Below are 9,784 nucleotides of genomic sequence, written 5' to 3'. Positions count from 1 at the left end.
TAACAGTGGCGCACGCATGCTGTTTGACGCAGTCGGTGAAGTGCACGGTGGCCGTATCTCTAATTTGTGTTATTTTTACAGTTACAGATTGGGGATGATAATAATGTGAATTTTTGTTTGTGTTAGTTGTTTTTAAGACAAGCCTTAGTGTTATGCACTACACATCGGGGGGAAAAATGTGTGCTTTTTTCCTGTCGATTTTGCCGTCAAGTGTCAGGGCAAATTGGTTCTCTTTGCCGAGGTGAGGAAAAGACAGGGTGTGCTCTTGTTTTCTGGACTCAATCAAAATAATTTTGATTTGAGCTCTAATTTGCGTTATTTTTACAGTTACAGATTGGGGATGATAATAATGTGAATTTTTGTTTGAATAAGTTGTTTTTAAGACAAGCATTATTGTTATGCTATAGGTATCAATGGGAAAAATGGTGCTTATTTCCAACTTGTGGAACTGCCATGAATGCGACTCTGTGCCTATTTATGGTGTAAAAATTCCCTGGACCCTCCATTAAAATAGCCTTGCAAATAAATGACGGTTGACTAACACAGACAGTAACGTGAGTTTACAAAGTTCTCTGAGGAACAGAGTTTTGTAGAAAAGTCGACGAAGATGGGATTCTCTTTGCCGAGGTGAGGAAAAGACAGGGTGTGCTCTTGTTTTCTGGACTCAATCAAAATAATTTTGATTTGAGCTCTAATTTGCATTATTTTTACAGCTAAAAATTGGGGATGATAATAATGTGAATTTTTGTTTGAATAAGTTGTTTTTAAGACAAGCATTATTGTTATGCTATAGGTATCAATGGGAAAAATGGTGCTTTTTTCCAACTTGTGGAACTGCCATGAATGCGACTCTGTGCCTATTTATGGTGTAAAAATTCCCTGGACCCTCCATTAAAATAGCCTTGCAAATAAATGACGGTTGACTAACACAGACAGTAACGTGAGTTTACAAAGTTCTCTGAGGAACAGAGTTTTGTAGAAAAGTCGACGAAGTTGGGATTCTAACCCATGCATGCAGAGCACAATGGATTAGCAGTCCATCGCCTTAACCACTCGGCCACCTCGTCTGACAATGGCGCACGCATGCTGTTAGACGCAGTCGGTGAAGTGCACGGTGGCCGTATCTCTAATTTGTGTTATTTTTACAGTTACAGATTGGGGATGATAATAATGTGAATTTTTGTTTGTGTTAGTTGTTTTTAAGACAAGCCTTAGTGTTATGCACTACACATCGGGGGAAAAAATGTGTGCTTATTTCCTGTCGATTTTGCCGTCAAGTGTCAGGGCAAATTGGTTCTCTTTGCCGAGGTGAGGAAAAGACAGGGTGTGCTCTTGTTTTCTGGACTCAATCAAAATAATTTTGATTTGAGCTCTAATTTGCGTTATTTTTACAGTTACAGATTGGGGATGATAATAATGTGAATTTTTGTTTGAATAAGTTGTTTTTAAGACAAGCATTATTGTTATGCTATAGGTATCAATGGGAAAAATGGTGCTTATTTCCAACTTGTGGAACTGCCATGAATGCGACTCTGTGCCTATTTATGGTGTAAAAATTCCCTGGACCCTCCATTAAAATAGCCTTGCAAATAAATGACGGTTGACTAACACAGACAGTAACGTGAGTTTACAAAGTTCTCTGAGGAACAGAGTTTTGTAGAAAAGTCGACGAAGTTGGGATTCTAACCCATGCATGCAGAGCACAATGGATTAGCAGTCCATCGCCTTAACCACTCGGCCACCTCGTCTGACAATAGCGCACGCATGCTGTTAGACGCAGTCGGTGAAGTGCACGGTGGCCGTATCTCTAATTTGTGTTATTTTTACAGTTACAGATTGGGGATGATAATAATGTGAATTTTTGTTTGTGTTAGTTGTTTTTAAGACAAGCCTTAGTGTTATGCACTACACATCGGGGGAAAAAATGTGTGCTTTTTTCCTGTCGATTTTGCCGTCAAGTGTCAGGGCAAATTGGTTCTCTTTGCCGAGGTGAGGAAAAGACAGGGTGTGCTCTTGTTTTCTGGACTCAATCAAAATAATTTTGATTTGAGCTCTAATTTGCGTTATTTTTACAGTTACAGATTGGGGATGATAATAATGTGAATTTTTGTTTGAATAAGTTGTTTTTAAGACAAGCATTATTGTTATGCTATAGGTATCAATGGGAAAAATGGTGCTTATTTCCAACTTGTGGAACTGCCATGAATGCGACTCTGTGCCTATTTATGGTGTAAAAATTCCCTGGACCCTCCATTAAAATAGCCTTGCAAATAAATGACGGTTGACTAACACAGACAGTAACGTGAGTTTACAAAGTTCTCTGAGGAACAGAGTTTTGTAGAAAAGTCGACGAAGATGGGATTCTCTTTGCCGAGGTGAGGAAAAGACAGGGTGTGCTCTTGTTTTCTGGACTCAATCAAAATAATTTTGATTTGAGCTCTAATTTGCATTATTTTTACAGCTAAAAATTGGGGATGATAATAATGTGAATTTTTGTTTGAATAAGTTGTTTTTAAGACAAGCATTATTGTTATGCTATAGGTATCAATGGGAAAAATGGTGCTTTTTTCCAACTTGTGGAACTGCCATGAATGCGACTCTGTGCCTATTTATGGTGTAAAAATTCCCTGGACCCTCCATTAAAATAGCCTTGCAAATAAATGACGGTTGACTAACACAGACAGTAACGTGAGTTTACAAAGTTCTCTGAGGAACAGAGTTTTGTAGAAAAGTCGACGAAGTTGGGATTCTAACCCATGCATGCAGAGCACAATGGATTAGCAGTCCATCGCCTTAACCACTCGGCCACCTCGTCTGACAATGGCGCACGCATGCTGTTAGACGCAGTCGGTGAAGTGCACGGTGGCCATATCTCTAATTTGTGTTATTTTTACAGTTACAGATTGGGGATGATAATAATGTGAATTTTTGTTTGTGTTAGTTGTTTTTAAGACAAGCCTTAGTGTTATGCACTACACATCGGGGGAAAAAATGTGTGCTTATTTCCTGTCGATTTTGCCGTCAAGTGTCAGGGCAAATTGGTTCTCTTTGCCGAGGTGAGGAAAAGACAGGGTGTGCTCTTGTTTTCTGGACTCAATCAAAATAATTTTGATTTGAGCTCTAATTTGCGTTATTTTTACAGTTACAGATTGGGGATGATAATAATGTGAATTTTTGTTTGAATAAGTTGTTTTTAAGACAAGCATTATTGTTATGCTATAGGTATCAATGGGAAAAATGGTGCTTATTTCCAACTTGTGGAACTGCCATGAATGCGACTCTGTGCCTATTTATGGTGTAAAAATTCCCTGGACCCTCCATTAAAATAGCCTTGCAAATAAATGACGGTTGACTAACACAGACAGTAACGTGAGTTTACAAAGTTCTCTGAGGAACAGAGTTTTGTAGAAAAGTCGACGAAGATGGGATTCTCTTTGCCGAGGTGAGGAAAAGACAGGGTGTGCTCTTGTTTTCTGGACTCAATCAAAATAATTTTGATTTGAGCTCTAATTTGCATTATTTTTACAGCTAAAAATTGGGGATGATAATAATGTGAATTTTTGTTTGAATAAGTTGTTTTTAAGACAAGCATTATTGTTATGCTATAGGTATCAATGGGAAAAATGGTGCTTTTTTCCAACTTGTGGAACTGCCATGAATGCGACTCTGTGCCTATTTATGGTGTAAAAATTCCCTGGACCCTCCATTAAAATAGCCTTGCAAATAAATGACGGTTGACTAACACAGACAGTAATGTGAGTTTACAAAGTTCTCTGAGGAACAGAGTTTTGTAGAAAAGTCGACGAAGTTGGGATTCTAACCCATGCATGCAGAGCACAATGGATTAGCAGTCCATCGCCTTAACCACTCGGCCACCTCGTCTGACAATGGCGCACGCATGCTGTTAGACGCAGTCGGTGAAGTGCACGGTGGCCGTATCTCTAATTTGTGTTATTTTTACAGTTACAGATTGGGGATGATAATAATGTGAATTTTTGTTTGTGTTAGTTGTTTTTAAGACAAGCCTTAGTGTTATGCTCTACACATCGGGGGAAAAAATGTGTGCTTTTTTCCTGTCGATTTTGCCGTCAAGTGTCAGGGCAAATTGGTTCTCTTTGCCGAGGTGAGGAAAAGACAGGGTGTGCTCTTGTTTTCTGGACTCAATCAAAATAATTTTGATTTGAGCTCTAATTTGCGTTATTTTTACAGTTACAGATTGGGGATGATAATAATGTGAATTTTTGTTTGTGTTAGTTGTTTTTAAGACAAGCCTTAGTGTTATGCACTACACATCGGGGGGAAAAATGTGTGCTTTTTTCCTGTCGATTTTGCCGTCAAGTGTCAGGGCAAATTGTTTCTCTTTGCCGAGGTGAGGAAAAGACATGGTGTGCTCTTGTTTTCTGGACTCAAAAAAAATAATTTTGATTTGAGCTCTAATTTTCGTTATTTTTACAGTTACAGATTGGGGATGATAATAATGTGAATTTTTGTTTGTGTTAGTTGTATTTAAGACAAGCCTTAGTGTTATGCACTACACATCGGGGGGAAAAATGTGTGCTTTTTTCCTGTCGATTTTGCCGTCAAGTGTCAGGGCAAATTGGTTCTCTTTGCCGAGGTGAGGAAAAGACAGGGTGTGCTCTTGTTTTCTGGACTCAATCAAAATAATTTTGATTTGAGCTCTAATTTGCGTTATTTTTACAGTTACAGATTGGGGATGATAATAATGTGAATTTTTGTTTGAATAAGTTGTTTTTAAGACAAGCATTATTGTTATGCTATAGGTATCAATGGGAAAAATGGTGCTTATTTCCAACTTGTGGAACTGCCATGAATGCGACTCTGTGCCTATTTATGGTGTAAAAATTCCCTGGACCCTCCATTAAAATAGCCTTGCAAATAAATGACGGTTGACTAACACAGACAGTAACGTGAGTTTACAAAGTTCTCTGAGGAACAGAGTTTTGTAGAAAAGTCGACGAAGATGGGATTCTCTTTGCCGAGGTGAGGAAAAGACAGGGTGTGCTCTTGTTTTCTGGACTCAATCAAAATAATTTTGATTTGAGCTCTAATTTGCATTATTTTTACAGCTAAAAATTGGGGATGATAATAATGTGAATTTTTGTTTGAATAAGTTGTTTTTAAGACAAGCATTATTGTTATGCTATAGGTATCAATGGGAAAAATGGTGCTTTTTTCCAACTTGTGGAACTGCCATGAATGCGACTCTGTGCCTATTTATGGTGTAAAAATTCCCTGGACCCTCCATTAAAATAGCCTTGCAAATAAATGACGGTTGACTAACACAGACAGTAACGTGAGTTTACAAAGTTCTCTGAGGAACAGAGTTTTGTAGAAAAGTCGACGAAGTTGGGATTCTAACCCATGCATGCAGAGCACAATGGATTAGCAGTCCATCGCCTTAACCACTCGGCCACCTCGTCTGACAATGGCGCACGCATGCTGTTAGACGCAGTCGGTGAAGTGCACGGTGGCCATATCTCTAATTTGTGTTATTTTTACAGTTACAGATTGGGGATGATAATAATGTGAATTTTTGTTTGTGTTAGTTGTTTTTAAGACAAGCCTTAGTGTTATGCACTACACATCGGGGGAAAAAATGTGTGCTTATTTCCTGTCGATTTTGCCGTCAAGTGTCAGGGCAAATTGGTTCTCTTTGCCGAGGTGAGGAAAAGACAGGGTGTGCTCTTGTTTTCTGGACTCAATCAAAATAATTTTGATTTGAGCTCTAATTTGCGTTATTTTTACAGTTACAGATTGGGGATGATAATAATGTGAATTTTTGTTTGAATAAGTTGTTTTTAAGACAAGCATTATTGTTATGCTATAGGTATCAATGGGAAAAATGGTGCTTATTTCCAACTTGTGGAACTGCCATGAATGCGACTCTGTGCCTATTTATGGTGTAAAAATTCCCTGGACCCTCCATTAAAATAGCCTTGCAAATAAATGACGGTTGACTAACACAGACAGTAACGTGAGTTTACAAAGTTCTCTGAGGAACAGAGTTTTGTAGAAAAGTCGACGAAGATGGGATTCTCTTTGCCGAGGTGAGGAAAAGACAGGGTGTGCTCTTGTTTTCTGGACTCAATCAAAATAATTTTGATTTGAGCTCTAATTTGCATTATTTTTACAGTTAAAAATTGGGGATGATAATAATGTGAATTTTTGTTTGAATAAGTTGTTTTTAAGACAAGCATTATTGTTATGCTATAGGTATCAATGGGAAAAATGGTGCTTTTTTCCAACTTGTGGAACTGCCATGAATGCGACTCTGTGCCTATTTATGGTGTAAAAATTCCCTGGACCCTCCATTAAAATAGCCTTGCAAATAAATGACGGTTGACTAACACAGACAGTAATGTGAGTTTACAAAGTTCTCTGAGGAACAGAGTTTTGTAGAAAAGTCGACGAAGTTGGGATTCTAACCCATGCATGCAGAGCACAATGGATTAGCAGTCCATCGCCTTAACCACTCGGCCACCTCGTCTGACAATGGCGCACGCATGCTGTTAGACGCAGTCGGTGAAGTGCACGGTGGCCGTATCTCTAATTTGTGTTATTTTTACAGTTACAGATTGGGGATGATAATAATGTGAATTTTTGTTTGTGTTAGTTGTTTTTAAGACAAGCCTTAGTGTTATGCTCTACACATCGGGGGAAAAAATGTGTGCTTTTTTCCTGTCGATTTTGCCGTCAAGTGTCAGGGCAAATTGGTTCTCTTTGCCGAGGTGAGGAAAAGACAGGGTGTGCTCTTGTTTTCTGGACTCAATCAAAATAATTTTGATTTGAGCTCTAATTTGCGTTATTTTTACAGTTACAGATTGGGGATGATAATAATGTGAATTTTTGTTTGTGTTAGTTGTTTTTAAGACAAGCCTTAGTGTTATGCACTACACATCGGGGGGAAAAATGTGTGCTTTTTTCCTGTCGATTTTGCCGTCAAGTGTCAGGGCAAATTGTTTCTCTTTGCCGAGGTGAGGAAAAGACATGGTGTGCTCTTGTTTTCTGGACTCAAAAAAAATAATTTTGATTTGAGCTCTAATTTGCGTTATTTTTACAGTTACAGATTGGGGATGATAATAATGTGAATTTTTGTTTGTGTTAGTTGTTTTTAAGACAAGCCTTAGTGTTATGCACTACACATCGGGGGAAAAAATGTGTGCTTATTTCCTGTCGATTTTGCCGTCAAGTGTCAGGGCAAATTGGTTCTCTTTGCCGAGGTGAGGAAAAGACAGGGTGTGCTCTTGTTTTCTGGACTCAATCAAAATAATTTTGATTTGAGCTCTAATTTGCGTTATTTTTACAGTTACAGATTGGGGATGATAATAATGTGAATTTTTGTTTGAATAAGTTGTTTTTAAGACAAGCATTATTGTTATGCTATAGGTATCAATGGGAAAAATGGTGCTTATTTCCAACTTGTGGAACTGCCATGAATGCGACTCTGTGCCTATTTATGGTGTAAAAATTCCCTGGACCCTCCATTAAAATAGCCTTGCAAATAAATGACGGTTGACTAACACAGACAGTAACGTGAGTTTACAAAGTTCTCTGAGGAACAGAGTTTTGTAGAAAAGTCGACGAAGATGGGATTCTCTTTGCCGAGGTGAGGAAAAGACAGGGTGTGCTCTTGTTTTCTGGACTCAATCAAAATAATTTTGATTTGAGCTCTAATTTGCATTATTTTTACAGTTAAAAATTGGGGATGATAATAATGTGAATTTTTGTTTGAATAAGTTGTTTTTAAGACAAGCATTATTGTTATGCTATAGGTATCAATGGGAAAAATGGTGCTTTTTTCCAACTTGTGGAACTGCCATGAATGCGACTCTGTGCCTATTTATGGTGTAAAAATTCCCTGGACCCTCCATTAAAATAGCCTTGCAAATAAATGACGGTTGACTAACACAGACAGTAACGTGAGTTTGCAAAGTTCTCTGAGGAACAGAGTTTTGTAGAAAAGTCGACGAAGTTGGGATTCTAACCCATGCATGCAGAGCACAATGGATTAGCAGTCCATCGCCTTAACCACTCGGCCACCTCGTCTGACAATGGCGCACGCATGCTGTTAGACGCAGTCGGTGAAGTGCACGGTGGCCGTATCTCTAATTTGTGTTATTTTTACAGTTACAGATTGGGGATGATAATAATGTGAATTTTTGTTTGTGTTAGTATTTTTTAAGACAAGCCTTAGTGTTATGCTCTACACATCGGGGGAAAAAATGTGTGCTTTTTTCCTGTCGATTTTGCCGTCAAGTGTCAGGGCAAATTGGTTCTCTTTGCCGAGGTGAGGAAAAGACAGGGTGTGCTCTTGTTTTCTGGACTCAATCAAAATAATTTTGATTTGAGCTCTAATTTGCGTTATTTTTACAGTTACAGATTGGGGATGATAATAATGTGAATTTTTGTTTGAATAAGTTGTTTTTAAGACAAGCATTATTGTTATGCTATAGGTATCAATGGGAAAAATGGTGCTTATTTCCAACTTGTGGAACTGCCATGAATGCGACTCTGTGCCTATTTATGGTGTAAAAATTCCCTGGACCCTCCATTAAAATAGCCTTGCAAATAAATGACGGTTGACTAACACAGACAGTAACGTGAGTTTACAAATTTCTCTGAGGAACAGAGTTTTGTAGAAAAGTCGACGAAGTTGGGATTCTAACCCATGCATGCAGAGCACAATGGATTAGCAGTCCATCGCCTTAACCACTCGGCCACCTCGTCTGACAATAGCGCACGCATGCTGTTAGACGCAGTCGGTGAAGTGCACGGTGGCCGTATCTCTAATTTGTGTTATTTTTACAGTTACAGATTGGGGATGATAATAATGTGAATTTTTGTTTGTGTTAGTTGTTTTTAAGACAAGCCTTAGTGTTATGCACTACACATCGGGGGAAAAAATGTGTGCTTTTTTCCTGTCGATTTTGCCGTCAAGTGTCAGGGCAAATTGGTTCTCTTTGCCGAGGTGAGGAAAAGACAGGGTGTGCTCTTGTTTTCTGGACTCAATCAAAATAATTTTGATTTGAGCTCTAATTTGCGTTATTTTTACAGTTACAGATTGGGGATGATAATAATGTGAATTTTTGTTTGAATAAGTTGTTTTTAAGACAAGCATTATTGTTATGCTATAGGTATCAATGGGAAAAATGGTGCTTATTTCCAACTTGTGGAACTGCCATGAATGCGACTCTGTGCCTATTTATGGTGTAAAAATTCCCTGGACCCTCCATTAAAATAGCCTTGCAAATAAATGACGGTTGACTAACACAGACAGTAACGTGAGTTTACAAAGTTCTCTGAGGAACAGAGTTTTGTAGAAAAGTCGACGAAGATGGGATTCGAACCCATGCGTGCAGAGCACAATGGATTAGCAGTCCATCGCCTTAACCACTCGGCCACCTCGTCTAACAGTGGCACACGCATGCTGTTTGACGCAGTCGGTGAAGTGCACGGTGGCCGTATCTCTAATTTGTGTTATTTTTACAGTTACAGATTGGGGATGATAATAATGTGAATTTTTGTTTGTGTTAGTTGTTTTTAAGACAAGCCTTAGTGTTATGCACTACACATCGGGGGGAAAAATGTGTGCTTTTTTCCTGTCGATTTTGCCGTCAAGTGTCAGGGCAAATTGGTTCTCTTTGCCGAGGTGAGGAAAAGACAGGGTGTGCTCTTGTTTTCTGGACTCAATCAAAATAATTTTGATTTGAGCTCTAATTTGCGTTATTTTTACAGTTACAGATTGGGGATGATAATAATGTGA

At 38.5% G+C, this 9,784-nt stretch overlaps 1 non-coding gene across 1 annotated transcript; it reads right to left on the bottom strand.

The window, feature by feature from the left end:
- Positions 1-9,347: 9,347 nt before the first annotated feature.
- TRNAS-GCU (transfer RNA serine (anticodon GCU)) lies at positions 9,348-9,429 on the bottom strand. Its single transcript has one exon. It is a non-coding gene; the product is annotated as a tRNA-Ser (tRNA).
- Positions 9,430-9,784: the final 355 nt, after the last annotated feature.

This window comes from Pelobates fuscus, chromosome 1, assembly GCF_036172605.1.
Source record: "Pelobates fuscus isolate aPelFus1 chromosome 1, aPelFus1.pri, whole genome shotgun sequence".
NCBI classification, from domain to species: Eukaryota; Metazoa; Chordata; class Amphibia; order Anura; family Pelobatidae; genus Pelobates; species Pelobates fuscus.
Note: the sequence above shows the minus strand (reverse complement) of the source record. Positions and strands in the feature narration are given on the sequence as shown.